The 15,976-nt window shown below is 33.3% G+C and overlaps 1 protein-coding gene across 1 annotated transcript in view; it reads left to right on the top strand.

Annotated features, from left to right (window-relative positions):
* LOC145672072 (uncharacterized) overlaps window positions 1-13,751 on the top strand; it is a 28,544-nt gene extending 14,793 nt beyond the window's left edge. The window contains exon 2 of the mRNA XM_081741314.1: window positions 980-13,751. The gene's annotated coding sequence lies outside the window, so the exon portion shown is untranslated. The remainder of the gene's footprint in view (window positions 1-979) is intronic.
* The last annotated feature ends 2,225 nt before the right edge of the window (window positions 13,752-15,976 follow it).

Here is a 15,976-nt window from a genome sequence, read left to right as displayed (position 1 = left end):
ACGTTCTAGATACACTGGAAGAGGACTGGCAAAGGTTCTTCAGGACGTTCTTCCTATATATAGAGATGTGCATCGACGTTGACGGAAATTATTTTGAAAAGATATAATTGTTATTGGTAATATTTTAATCTTGCTTTACCCCTGTTTGGAAATTTAATCAGGACATTAAAAAGAAAGAAAAATGAATCTGTACAGAGTGTTATAAAAATTTGTCAGTATTTTGGGAATAGATTTCTAACATCAAAATAAGAAAAAAGTTCATATTAACTTTGGGCCGGAAGCGCATAGTTTCGTAGTTTTAGGGTGCCGAAAACGTGAAAAAAAATGAACTTTGAAGATCCATAGTTCCACTACTGTACGGCCGATCGTAGTCGGGTAAAGACATCACTGAGGAACTAGTATGTAAACTATCCAAATATCCATCTTTCAGAATCTCTGATATTTGTACATTCATTTTTAGAGAGGCTGTTTGGAAGTACTTGATAACTCTCCACCTACGTCTCTAAAAAATTGGTGTACAAGTACTGGAGCATTCTTAAACATGGATATTTGGATAGTTCATATACCAGTTTCTCCCAGATGTCTTGACCCGACTCCGATAGGTCCCATAGTAGTGGAGCTCTGAACTTGTTTCACGTTTTCGGCACCCCGTAATTCCAGTTTTTGAGCACAGGTCCGAATGAACGTTTTTATTTATTTATTTATTTATTTATTTTTTTGTGAGGAATCTGTTCTCAAATATTGTAACATATTTTTGAAACACCCTGTATGCATTCTTCGTTAAACGCTTTATTTAGGAACATAAATAAATTATATTTTTAATTCACTAAAATTGCCACATACGAATTTTTGAAATGTTCAAATACTTCCCTTAGTGAGTAATGGCAGCACAATCCTCCACATAGTTGGTAGGTTAATATTACTTAATACAGATAATATTATTACTGATTACAAATATTTTGCCGTGGTTCTGTTTCAGAAAGGCTTCCTGTTCTAGATGTAAAGAAAAATACGGCAGAACTTGATGATGTTAATATTTGCGAAGATTCAAGTTTCATTTCGGAGCAATCGAAAAGAGAAACCGAATTGTGCTTGGTTGAGAAGGACGATGTGTTTTTTGGAATTGGATGTTACATCGCCTTGTTTGCATTCGTCCGTTTCATTTTATATTGCCTTGATATGTGTACTTATATTTTTGAGTGTATAATGTAGAGAAAACAGACTTGTCGAGTAGTTGCAAAATAGTACATGCATTTAAACAATTTAGAGCTAGGAGCTTTTCAAATACTACAGTGGCAGCTAGGGGCGGGGCATGATTTTTTTTTTCAATCTAATGTGTTTTTATACAAAAATACTTGAAATATTATAAGTACTTTGTACTAAGATCCTTACAGTTTGTTTCTACTTTTAAAGAATACCACGAAGACAATATTGAACTTTAGGAAGGTTTTAGAAATGCTTTTAAATAAATAATATTGTTCCCAAGTGTTGTTTTAAACATCATTTGGAGCGCACTTTGTGACGTCATAATGCCTAAGCACCGAAATTGTTAAGCACTGTTACTTTTAAAAAATTAGAAGGAATAATGAATGGGATGCGATTGGAATTGTAAGTTAAGTCTGACATACTAAAAATAATACAAAATTTACCATTTTTCTTTTGCTTGTTTTTCATAAGTGAAAGGACATAATGAAATGCAACTTACCACAATCATAGATAATTTTATTCTACAACAGAAAATATTGACCTGAAGAATTTTCAATGTTGCCATCCACAGAAATTACAGTGCTGCCAGAATAACAATTCTCCCAAAATCTAAGTTAAGGCTGCGACTAGGAAAACGAATTCAATTCCATTTGATTACGTATCTTGTTGTGTTGGAATCCTGTGAACTATTATTTAAATAACATTATTCAATTTCAATAATTGTATGTTAAAACTATTTTGTTTATTACAAACTAAATGCAACTATTATGTAAAAAGTAGTTCAAAGGATACCAAAACATGATACGTAATATCAAATGCAGTTGGATTCGTTCCTCTAGTCGCTACCCTAACTTAGGATTTGGGGGGGAAATGTTATTCTGGGAACACTGTAATTTGTATGGATCGCAACACTGAAAATCTTAAGGTTCATATTTTCTGTTGTAGAATAACATTATCTATGATTGTGGTAAGTTGCATTTTATTATCTCATTTCACTTATGGAAAACAAACAAAAGAAAAAATGGAAACTTTTGTTTTAGTTTTAGTAAGCTAGGCTCTTAACATGATACTTTTATCATGGTAACGGTTAATTTCGATGCATTATTTTGCTTTAGAAAGAATTAGTTTGCTTTGCTAGTTAAACTTGATTATTTCTATTTTTCACAGAAAATTACAGTAGAAAAGAAGAGTGGCCGTCTTAGACACTTTTCTAAAAAGAAGGTAACCATCATATTGTTGTATTTTTGATAGGATTAACTTTCTGTATGTATTTTCTTGCACCGCACAGTCTGTTTAATTGTGTCACTGCTCTCTGAAAAATCTATTTTCGTTTTTCTCTACTTGTATATATGCACAACTGTGTGATGGCTTGTGAAATCACATCGGTAACGATTATAATGTTACTGTTTTAAACGAAGGGAAGAAAATTTAATGTCTGAATCCTTTCATACAAGAATAAGTACATTAGATACAAGAATTTTAGTTTGAAACAATATAAATTTAATTTTGAATGACGCGATTTCCCGCATCAGCCGCCACTGAAGTACAATCACCAGCTAAAGTAAGTGGCGATTTATGTACAATTTTCTTCCTCAGTAACTTCGCCGTTTGTGAACCTATTTGAGTCATTGTTTTATGTTGTAGAACATAGTCCTTACAGAAGTTTAGGTACAATACACACAGATTTGCTTTCAGTTCTTAGTTATAGTAATTAAAAAAAAAAAAAAACGAGGAAGAACGTATTATTGAAAATTTTATATGAAAAGGAGGTTGTGTTGTGTTGAGTTCTGAATGAAATACAATACCACCTCTTTTTCGTTAAAAATAAATAAATAATAATAATGTCCCAGCCTTCTTGTATAAGGAAATAATACTACATTAGTACCTTTTATAAGATACGCTACAATATTGTAATATACAATGTAATTTAAATATATAATGTACAATATTTCTCTAGTCTTTTGCATATTAGTGTACCAATGAAAAGACTAAACGTTGATAATCTTTTGTTACATTAGTTTTGTTAAAAAAGATTAACTTTACACAAAACTTTCTTTAAAACTTGTGTTTGTTGTTCTTACGTAGTTGATACATGATGTTTTTAATACTGGTATACATAATAGATTCTGGTTTTAGTTTAGCTTATAGTATTTTAGTATTATGATGGAGAGATTAATACCAAAGCTATTTTAGTATTGTAATGTTGTATACATGGAGATGAATACCAAAGCTCTTAAAATGACTGAAGTGAAAAAGTATTTTGATTAAAAGAATATGTCTCTTGCACCCTTTTATTGTTATTATTCTTAATAACAGTGATAGCAAGAAATATTGGCACATTACAATATGCTAAGTGCCATGTTACTTTGAAGTTCCGAACGAAAATGTTTTGTTACGTAAAATATGAAAAGTAGTTTCTGCAGAGTCAAAAATGTACGTTGAATATACGCACATTCCAAAGAGTTACGTATTAGTATGATGAAATTTCTCTTTTCTTTTTTCCATGTATTTTCTTAGTTTGTATTGTAACTAAAGCACGTAAATAGCTTTTGTCAATATAAATTCTATGTAGTATTTTAGTAGAGTAATACATTTAAAGTGCTATTTTTATATTTTAGTTTAGTGTATTCTGTACGATAACACAACCACCCACAAAAAGTAAAAGTTCTGTGCATCGGACCCCAAAGTATGGATTCAATGTATATTATTACGCAGAATCCAAATTTCGGAACCCCAAGACAATCGACTTTTTTTTTTTAAGCGATTTTGCATACATGTAAGACAGCCCCCCCCCCAAAAAAAAGGAAAAGTTCTGTGCAGTGGGCCCCAGGGTATGGATTTAATATATTTTAGTACACAGAATCCAAACTTCGAAACCCCAGGACGATTGAGCATGTCTTTTTTTAATGGGCGAAAAGCTTCAACGAATTTTGGTACGTAAGACAGCACGTAAGTTTTTTGCCCTTAAAACAAACTTGACACGATGAGTCGTTCTGGATTTCGAAATTTGGATTCTGTGTAACAAAGTACATCGAATTTATACCCTGAGGCCCAGTGCCCAAAACTTCTACCTTTTTGTGTGGCTGTGTAATTATAGTACAGTGTTCTACATTTTTTTACTATTATTATTCTTAGTATTAGTATTATTGTTGTGACGGATGGTAAATGAAGATTTATTTGTAGATATAATCTTCTATTTTGAGACTGATGTTCTAAGTAAGTCTGTCTCAACACGTGTTGTTGAAGAGCAGTTAAGCGTATAGTAAGATAGTAGTTGATTTTAGTTTCAGAGTGAACTTATAAAGTAATTCTATTTCAGTGCTTAAAGTGACGTTCAGCATGTATTATTGAATAGTAATTAAGCGTATAGTAAGATAATAGTCCCTTCAAAATTATTTAGAGGTACTTAGATCATAGTTTTATTAATTCATGTTTCTTCCAAAAGGAATTATTTTAAAGTAAGTTGTTGTATGTGATCTACTTTAATACCAACCGTATATTTATGTGTTCAAATTTTAGAAAGTTAGTTTCTCTATAATCAGGGATTACAATTCAAGCAAAATAATTTTATATCACAATATTGCGAGTGGTGATGATATTGAATGAGAAAAAAGCAAAAAAGGCTAATACTCACCGCATAAAGAAATATAGCTGAGTTTTCTTCTACATGTAAGAAACACTTTGAGAAGAACCATCCTCCATCATCAACTTACTTAAAGTTCAAAGAGGATTTTAAAAATGAAGGAAAATATGGAAAGATGAAAAAAATGATTAAAAGAATTAAAAAATGTAAAACACAAATCATCTGTCAAAAATTAAACACATGCAAATAGGTAGTCATCGTCATTATTCACTGTTTTCTTTTCTTGCTTTCCAGTTGGCAAAAGTATGTAGTGAAAAGATTGCTCCAAATCGTATTTATTTCCTCCCTATCCAAATTAAGTATGGGTTTCTCTTTATGGATGTAATATGATTCTTTGATGTTTCGTGCCGTTGCTGTTTTTTGATTTTTCAATTAAACATGACTCTGCGATGTTATGGTTATAATCTCTAAGATGCGTTGCTAGACCACATAGCTGTTGCGGGCTTCAAGACTTCGAAGTACGAACATGTTCAGTTATTCTATTGCAAATATTCCTTTTTGTTTGACCTTTATACACTTTTTGTCACACTGACATTTCAGCCGATAGACGCCACTGCTTTGTAGATGGTCAGTAAAAATGCCTTAAAATGTGTTATGTGTTTGTCTATGGATTTAGGAGAAACTTCTGAGATTTTGATGGTGTGTCTTTGTTACATGTAAGGGAAAAAACACTGCTATATTTTTTTGCTTGTTTTTCATAAAATAATTTTATCTATTTTCAATACTGTATTAAATGAGCATACTTGACACTTAATTTCAAGTTTGAAGTTTAAAATATATAAATATTTACACAAAAACTTAATAAATGATCGTTGAGTTTGCTGTTTTCATATGCTTTCACTATGAAGATAAACCGTATGGAGCTTACAATGTAGGATTTACGAATAGTACACTATAAAATGATCTATTGAGAGCAATTTTCCTTAAGTTGTAATCCTCACCAATCTTTTGTTACAGACTTCAATGCAAGGTTGGTAGTAAACTAGATTTTTTTTTTTTTAATGCTTATTGCGTATAAATGGAAATTGTTATGTGTTAAAATACAAGTTAATATGCACACCACGTGTGATAATTATGTTGCATTTATGTGTGATGAACACTTTGTTATAGCTTGAAGAATAGTAATTTAGTTTATATTTTTAATGTTAAATCTACTTTATTTTTAAATTTTTGCGTTTGGATTGTAGGAAGAAGTGAATTCTGGTAGCATTTAAATGTCCTGCATACGATGGCTGTGGACTCTGTGATTATAAAATATATATGTCTAGTGCACAATGGCCTGTTCCTATGAAATTTCTTGGAAATAATTTTAATGAAGTAACATGAGGAATTCATTCAGGTGCCTTCCATTTCAATTCAGGCAGAGCATGTACCATCACCATCTCAGATATTGTTGAAACTTTTTTTATAGCAACTAGACATGTTTTTAAGAGACCCATATTTTTTTGTTTTGTCGAAAAAAATTTTCCCGCCAAGTAATGGGCCATCAAAGACGGGCAGTACAATTTATGAATTGTAGAAGACATGGAAAATGGTCAATTTCGGAGCCTCACCATTCGGCTATGGAGACAGGTAGAGTTATAATTCTTGTTGTGGTATGTACATAGGGATATAAATAAACTATATTTTATTATAGTTTGGTTTGCGCATGCGTATCTTTTTGTACATAAATTAACAAATGAACGTCATTTTATCTGAAAAGTCGAAGTTTGCGAATTTTTTTCGAGCACTTCCGGTTCGAATTTTAAAATTCTGTTTTCACGGTTGGTAAGACCTAGTTACCCGCTTTCCGAAAAAAAATTTGTATCGCTTCTGTGGTCAACCGTTTTGTCGCAAAAAATTCGAGAATTTGTAAAATTTTCAAAAATCGCCATTTTTGGGCGCCATTTTCTCGAAAACACCATTTTTTAAAATTCTGAAATTTTGTCAGATGGTTCAACTTTACCTGAATAATAAACACACCAAATATCATTCTCGACCAATGCTTCATGGATTAACTGCAGCCTTTTAAAGTTAGCGAAGTTTCGCTAATTTTGATGTCACAGTTAGCAACACTGGGAACAATGAAAGTGCAATGATTTGATGATGTTTGTGGTTCATATTCATTAAATGAAGAATAAAAGGTTTTCTTGGCTGTTTTTTTATTATTTTGAACAAAGAGGCTCTCTGAAATAGTAAAATGAGCCCCCCCTACTCCTCCGTTTTCTTAAACTGAAGTAATCTGAGGTGGAAATTACGATTACGAAACACACAAATTTTAAGTTTACTTGAAATGGCCATCCAATGAATTCTGATGATCTATAAAAGGCCTAAACTATTACCTCAGTATGATTTGGAATGCTCCAGACAAAGTCTCAATTAAGTGCGATGTCATTACAGTGATCGAAAAATGACAAAAAAGTTTAAAAAAATCGAAACGTTTTCTTACGCGTTCCAAAGGAATTTACTGAATTTTTAAACAGAACAATCCCAGCATAAAAATAGGTCACTCGGAATTTTATAGTATTCGATTAAAGTGTGTCAGTATGCAACCTGAGAGGGAAGTGTGTGTGTGTGTGTGTGTGTGTATTGTGCAAATTTTAAGTTAGCTGCTACTGCGTTGCTACAAATCAAAGGTGCAACCTGTATTGAAGCTGTCATGAGTGACCTATTTCCTTTAGTAGTATGATCCGTAGAAAATGACAGCTGTCTTCTTCAAGAATGTGGTGAATGTCCTGGAGTGGAAGAAATAAGTGTGGTGTCTTTAATTATTGATCCTGATGAAAATGAAAGTGGTTACGTATGCCATATGGGAGAATAATGATCTCGTTTAAAAAAAAAAAAAAAAAAAAAAAAAAAAACTGTGACACTTTCTGTTTTCGTATCGTACATTGTCGGTTTAACTGTAAGAATTGTAATTCATGACTACATCAAGAAAATCCAAAGAGAATCAATTGCTACCGAAAACCACCGTATAAAATTTCAAGATACAAATTCTATTTTACTTCATGTGGACTTCGTTGAAAACTGGACTGTTATTCTGCAAAGTGAAATTCAGAGTTATCACCGAAATATGAAACAATTGGCAGTTTTGTTGTAATAAACGACGATAAAACACACGATTCGGCTCATGTACTCATAGTCATACACAAGATTCTAAACATACTCGAAGAAAAGCGAAAATATATTTTATAGAAAAAGGTTTGAATACGTGAAAATAGGTGTCTACAATTTCCCAAACCGTGTCAGTGATTTCTGATGGTGCTGCATCCCACTTTAAAAATCGCTTTCAGATGTTCGAGATGCAGACAGGTCCGATAAAGCAGTGTTTTTGCAGTGAAACCGGCCATGCAAGGGTCTCTGCGACGGTAGTGGGGAAGGGGGGGGGGGGCAAAGAATGTGGCAACGCGCCATAGCCTTAGGCTAAAACTGATACACAGTATTAAAACCGCAGAAGAAAAAAATGAAATGAAATCTTTAAGTTTTACGTTCCACGGTTATGCCGGTTAGGCTAAAGGAGACGGTGATTATAGAAATGAATGAAATGGTGGAATGCAGAACGGCACGAGCTGGGATTGAACCAGGGACCCCAAGCACCGGAAATGAACGCTCTGCCACTGAGCCATCGCGTCCCCACTAAAACCGCAAGAGAATTCGTGAGTATAGTGCAAGTACAAACTCCGGGTATTACTCTCGTTTTGTTACCTGGAACTGAATTCGACGACTTCCGGAAGAAAAAAGGGAAAGTATGCGACCGGTAACTGGTATTCAAGAGTTATGTTTGGCTTTCGGAAAATTGCGAAGTTTTTATGGCAGTAACGGGTCACTTGAACTAACTTCATACTTCCCCCAAAATCGAACTTTTGCAATTCAAAGTGTAGATTTAAGAAATCTGCAAAAAGGAACTTTTGTTATATACATATATGTATGATAACCAGTGGTGCGCAGCAGAAATATTATGAATAAATCATGAATTCCAGAAGAGCATAAGAGAAGTGAAAATAAGTATTTTGTGACTATCGACAATGTGCTACGCAGGGGCGGATCCAGGACGGACTTCTGGGGGAGAGATTGTAATACTGCTACTTAGAGCTACTTTTAAGAGCTCCAAACTCTAGGATGGGTTTTATTTATATATAAATAAGAAAGTTTCTTCTTCTTGGAGGGGGCGGAAATTGTCCCCCCAGATCCACTCCTGGATGAGTTATGAGTGAACCAGCATCTATTGGAGCATCTGCACGGTTACATGCTATTAGCAAAGAAGACAACAACCAAGCAAATGATTGGTCCATGTAAAAAAAAAAAAAAAAAAAAAAAGTGAAATTTTGTTTCCGAAGACCATTTTAAGTAAGTGAACTTGAAATTTGTGTGTTTCGTAATCGTAATTTCCACCTCAGATTACTTCAGTTTAAGAAAACGGAGGAGTAGAGGGAGGCTCATTTTACTATTTCAAAGAGCCTTTTTAATCAAAAAAAAAAAAAAAAAAAAAAAAAAAAAAAAAAAACAGCCAAGAAAACCATTTATTCTTCATTTAATGAATGTGAACCACAAACATCATCAAATCATTGCACTTTCATTGTTCCCAGTGTTGCTAACTGTGACATCAAAATTAGCGAAACTTCGCTAACTTTAAAAGGCTGCAGTTAATCCATGAAGCATTGGTCGAGAATGATATTTGGTGTGTTTATTATTCAGGTAAAGTTGAACCATCTGACAAAATTTCAGAATTTTAAAAAATGGTGTTTTCGAGAAAATGGCGCCCAAAAATGGCGATTTTTGAAAATTTTACAATTTCTCGAATTTTTTGCGACAAAACTGTTGACCACAGAAGCGATACAAATTTTTTTTCGGAAAGCGGGTAACTAGGTCTTACCAACCGTGAAAACAGAATTTTAAAATTCGAACCGGAAGTGCTCGAAAAAAATTCGCAAACTTCGACTTTTCAGATAAATTGACGTTCATTTGTTAATTTATGTACAAAAAGATACGCATGCGCAAACCAAACTATAATAAAATATAGTTTATTTATATCCCTATGTACATACCACAACAAGAATTATAACTCTACCTGTCTCCATAGCCGAATGGTGAGGCTCCGAAATTGACCATTTTCCATGTCTTCTACAATTCATAAATTGTACAGCCCGTCTTTGATGGCCCATTACTTGGCGGGAAAATTTTTTTCGACAAAACAAAAAAATATGGGTCTCTTAAAAACATGTCTAGTTGCTATAAAAAAAGTTTCAACAATATCTGAGATGGTGATGGTACAATTTTATATTTTTTTGCCTGAGTTGAAATGGAAGGCACCTTCAGTGGTTTTATTTACGAAGCATGTGCTAGAAATGTTCAGTAAGATTTTACCTTGACTGTTGTACTTAAGTCCAAAAAAATTCATATTGGGTAGAAACGTTAAAGATTGTGTACTAAAGATGCCATTCGTTTAAAACGTCTCAGAATTCTTCATTGCACTAATAGCCTTGCATTTATCATTTGAATGGTCCTTCGCAATTATTATTGTTATTAATATTATTATTATTTTTAACCCGATAAAATCATTAAATCCTAATCTCCAAAAATTATAGGAAATTAGCTTGTAGTTTAATGACTTTTTCTTTATCTAGCATGTAAAAGTATCTAACAAACTTTACTAAATATTTACCAGCTTGCATCAGGAAGCGTTCTTTCCCAGGGTGTGGTGCGAACCAAAAATATCTAAAAGTGTCTTCCTTATTTGTCCTACATCTGACGTAAACCTATTCATGAGCAACCCGTCACAAACTACACACCAAAAGGATTCTAGCTAATCAATTATTACAAGGGTTCTAGAGGTTGAATCGGGACTCCAAACGAGAAGTCGAAAGATCTGAGAATTGAGTAAAACTGAACTAAGTTCCATGTCTCGCGGAACCAAATAGTCAAAATCTATCGGCCAGGCCCAAGGTGACGTGACAGGACTCGAACCAGGAACCCTTTAAATAATACTCAAAAATACTAGTCAGTGGTCTTGTCGAGAAGATCAAAATCTATTAAAATAGTGAAAATAATGTTAATGGAAAAACAATCCATAAATTTTCTAACTAAATCTTGAAACATTCACGCAAAATCTACAAATTCACTCGATTTATATCCCCACCATGAAAACAAAAGGGAACAATCCGATGTCCAATCCTATCACTAATATCACTAGATAATGTCATTTTTAAGCATTTTGACTAAAGAATTTCATTCTACCTTTTGTGATATTGAATACATTCGATACCACGAAAAAGTTTTAAAAAATCGCTGAAGTTTACTGTTACCACTGCTTTCTGTTTTGGGTCACTTTATTATGTTCTTGCTTGGAGAAAAATCGCGTAGTTGTCTAAGGAAAACTTTCTCTAGCTCGCAGATCTCCAGTTAGGAGTATTCGAAACATTCGTTCACATCTGCAATTCCAATTAACTCCTCCATATAGAACAGGCCAGGTCTTTAAACGAAAGCTTGACTCACCATTATACTGAATGCAACTGTTCAACCATCCCGAAAAGTTCAAGTAACTATTTTGATACCAGACGAACAATTTAACCAGCGTACTCATATGCTTATTAAATAGAACAACCTCCAAACATTCTAGAATTAAAGCATAATAGGGGTAAAATTAAAATCAAGCAACCCGTCAGGATCACCAGTTCTCTCTCATGTGGTACGTCCCCATATTTGGGAAGAATATTCACTCCATCATACAAATGGTTTTCTAATTCAATGCAAGATGTCGTCTGATGATAATCCATTCTGATACTTGATGCGGAAACTATGTCAAATTGTTCCAAAGAACAGCATCCCAGTCGACAGTCTGATTCTCTCGCGGTACTATAGACTGTATTTGTCATTCGTTGAGTATTTAATAATAGAATCTTTGCAACCAAACAGTAATAAGTTTCCAATTCCATATTCTCTTGAGTGTCATCAAAACGCATTCATAGCATAACCTGTTGCAACATAACGCCGTAAAAAGGTACGCTGCCTTGTTCGTCGTAGTCTGAACAAATGAATTAAACGGTTCTGTAACTTCTTCGCTTACAGTGAAATACGGCAGTTTTTCTGAAAAGCATAATACATCGGTAAAATACTCTCTGCCCATATACTATCATTTCCCCAAATAAAATCCCAACTTATTTAATTGATACGAACCGCTCTATCCATTCCCGTACTAGTATTCCTGGTTCACGAGCTAACAACCATTCCTGTGACGCAGCGAAAAAATCACACAAAACTAGAACCCTTGTAACATTCCCCTCATAAAAACCAGTGGCTCTTTTCGAAATAACTGTATCTGCTCAAATATAAAATTCCGCATAATATCACTCTTTGTATACGAAAGTATCATGGTAGGAAAGCTTAGGTGAAATGATAGAAAGGAATGCAACATATAGTATAGGATTATGTGGTGTGATGAATATGCTATACCAGTTTAAGATTGTTTTGATTTCACCTTGCGTTTCTTTTCTACAATTTTACCTAAACTTTTACTATCTTCAAAAGGAAACCAATGATTTCTGAAATACAAATGTTAGAAAATGGCGTGGTTTATGATTGTATGAGTCTAATTGTATGTGCAACATCACTATGTGAAATGCGTGTTCTTTGTTTCGATATCTAATAAGTACAAAATATCGGTTACCCCCTTTCAGTATGTATACCCATTCTAATGACCATGTAGTTTAACATGTTTCTTATTCTTATAATAGAGTGCTTTACTTGAGAATATTTGATACCTTAGATGGATAATTGATCATACTATTAAAAGATAGCATGCCATCTGGTGATTTTCCTTTATGATATTCCGAAATAAAGAAATATTTTTCTTAACGATTAAAATGAAAGCAGGTTTGAAAGGGTTAAGTGACATGCGCGTACCGGGCATTACAGAGGCCATATGATATTGTTAGTTTTCAATTAGTCATTCAGATTCTGCGAGACAATATATATATATTTAGGAATATTTTTAATCAATGTTTGTCTTAACATTTGATAAATAATCTGTAACGTAAGATTGAATGTGGGACCATCGACGCTTGTTTGCACTTGGCGTCACAACACCGACAATAATGAATATACAATAAGTCACTCTACAGAATATGGTTACTAGATTTAGAAATAGAAAGTATGTTAGTAGATATAAGCAAGAAGCATTTATGTGTTGAATTGTGAGCATTCACTTGATATTACGTATTAAATGCATGAAAAATATTATGCAGATACCATATTTTATGGGACAGAAGATGCATTTTCATTTCAATTTTTGGTATATGTATATACCTTACAAATTAACCATAGGACAAAATTAAATGTCCATTATAAAACCAAACCATCTATAGAAAATAATCCTTTTCAATGTTTGTAGCATATACAAGATGTTCTTCATTTTTTTCTTGGAATTACTCTACACTTATTGAATGATTTCACAATTTCTGCGGGAGCGTGTTAGGCTGTGCCAACGAGAAACTAGGCCACTGTTTCTCTGAGAGGTGGCAAACGCCATAAACGATAATGTGTACCATCGACAAGTTTCTGAAATAGTATACTCTGATTTACATACCAGCGACATCTTCCTATAACCACCAAAAATTGGCATGTGCTAAAAATTCAGTAGTAATTTCATCTTGTGAAGAAAATCAGTCAAAAATTAAGTTGCTTCCACTGCACTGGAGCTATAAAATCTAAAATGATTTTAAACTATAGAATACAACTGCGTATATTTGGTATTGAAATTCTTTAAGTAAAAGTTATTTGAGCTATTCTAAATAATTAATACTTTTCTAACTAAGAGTATATACCTATTTAGTAATACTAAAATAAGGCAAAACAGTTTCAATAACTTAATGTTATCTTCATCAGATGCTAACTGGAAGATTTATCTTCATAACATTAATTATAATTGTTATATAATTTTAATTCTGTATTAGATATATATATATATATATATATATATATATATATATATATATATATATATATATATATATATATATTCTGAATTAAAATTATATTACAATAATAATATAATGTTATGAAGATATCTCTTCCAGTTAACATCTGACGAAGATAACGTTAAGTTATTGAAACTATTTTGCCTTTCAATAAATAAGTATCTACTCTGATCAGAAAAGTATTAATTATTTAAGTAGTAGTTCCAGAGTGAAACTGGATTGAAGTTACAGCAATTCTAAATTATTTTATGCGACACAGCAGCCCATTATAAAACTGTGACACGTTCCTGATGGTCTGGCTTCACGCAATGTAGGGAAATGGTGTGTAGATCGCATTCGACAATTCAGATAACACGTACATTTGGTTCACCTCCCACAAAATAACACGGTCAAGCGAAACTATAAATTCAGGCTTGCTTTGTCTACGGCCTACTTGACATCTCGCATACTTGTTTGATTGTGGACTGTTAAACAGTGATTTCCCAGTCAGATTCATAGAACATCATGTAACTCAGGTATACGTCAATCCAACTGTGGTAAATAAGTTTCATTTGTGAAACACATCTGGATCTTTGAGACTTAAATTGCATATTGTGTTCCGTAAAATGTGGTACTTAATGCATACGTTTTTAGTACATGTGTAGTGTATTTTTATTTCATTCTTGTATTCACGCTCAAAGTACGTGTAAATGTATACAAGAGAGAAGTATTTCTTTTAATATGTATTAATCTAGTATTCCAGTTTAAAGTTTGCTCAAGCAAAAGATAGTACCTTTATTATTGTTTGAGAAAATAGTGTACTTATTCATGATATTTTGTGTACATTTTTAGAGAAAATTTCTGTGCACATTCATAGAAATTTTTAAAAAAGACATTATTTACTTTTATTATGTTTCTTTAACAGTTAATTATGATGTCTATGTGAAACTAATGTTTTTTTTTTATTGCATCTCAAGGTATGTTTTAATTTGTTTTGGGCACAAAATTTACATAATTTTGGTTTTAAAATACTTAGAAAGTACTGTAACTTTGTCCTAAGTGCATTGTAAATTTTCTGTTAAGTGGCTTTAATAAAGTACAATGTGCTTGTGTGCGTTTATATATGTGAGTTTTTGTTGACGATTGTTATTGGGGTTCCTGTAAACCTGTTTTATGAAGAAGCTAAACAAATATTACAGAACACTTGCACATGGAAGATCTGCAAGGTGCCCGGAAACTTTGTGTACTCTTAGGTTTGAGTATCACAGACAAGAATGCCAGTGTAATTTTAAGATTTGATTTGATTTGACTTTCAGTTTAGCGTCCCTTTCAGCAACGAAGCTATATGAGACGTGGGCCTACAGCTTAACGTGAAATTCGAACCACATGAGCTTCCACCGGGAATTGAACGCGGGCCTGAGTGTAATTTTAGTTGTGGTATTGGTAACAGTGGTCAGAGACAGCACTGTCTAGTCTCTTTCCTCTCTGCTTTTGCACAATATTTGGTATCCCTGGGCTCAAGATCACTTGGAGCATTTCATGTATGAAGTTATAATTGATGTGAATGGGTGCAGTTAAATAATTGAGGAATGGTTAGTAATGGCCTGTGTGTGTAGATTCACGAACGGCCACACGCAGGGCAAACAGTGACACAAATCAGGACTGCGCTTAGAGGTCGCCTTTGTAAGGACCCATCTCTAAAACAACCATGCAAATGATTGGTGAGGAACGTGCTTTAGAATGTGCCAAAGAGAGGATGCGTAATTCTTACAAGATCCTATCTTTTTGAGGTAAATTTTAGACTTTCAGTCAAGCAGCTATTGCTTCATTGCTATTTATCGTAGGATCATGGTTCATACCTCGTTTTTGTTACAATGGAGCAACCTTTCCAACGGAACCACTCGCTTTTCCGTATCATACATCAGAAACTGGAAATTAGGAAAATCCGGAAAATTTTCGAAAACTTTGAGCCTCTCGGGCCCGGGCCTGGGTTGACGTAGGGATCTCAAAATCACTGGAAAAATACGTAGTTAGGTACAAAATACGTGTGCAAAATTTCAATGTGAAGTTGTGAAAACTACGGGCGGAAAAATTTTTGTGAAAATCTCAAGGTAACTTTATACATCCGAGGGTCATTGCAAAAGTCGTAACAACTTATTTTTACTCTGGAAAACAGTAACGAATAAAAAAAAAAAAA

Source organism: Thermobia domestica, chromosome 15, assembly GCF_964235325.1.
Source record: "Thermobia domestica chromosome 15, izTheDome1.hap1.1, whole genome shotgun sequence".
NCBI classification, from domain to species: Eukaryota; Metazoa; Arthropoda; class Insecta; order Zygentoma; family Lepismatidae; genus Thermobia; species Thermobia domestica.
Note: the sequence above shows the minus strand (reverse complement) of the source record. Positions and strands in the feature narration are given on the sequence as shown.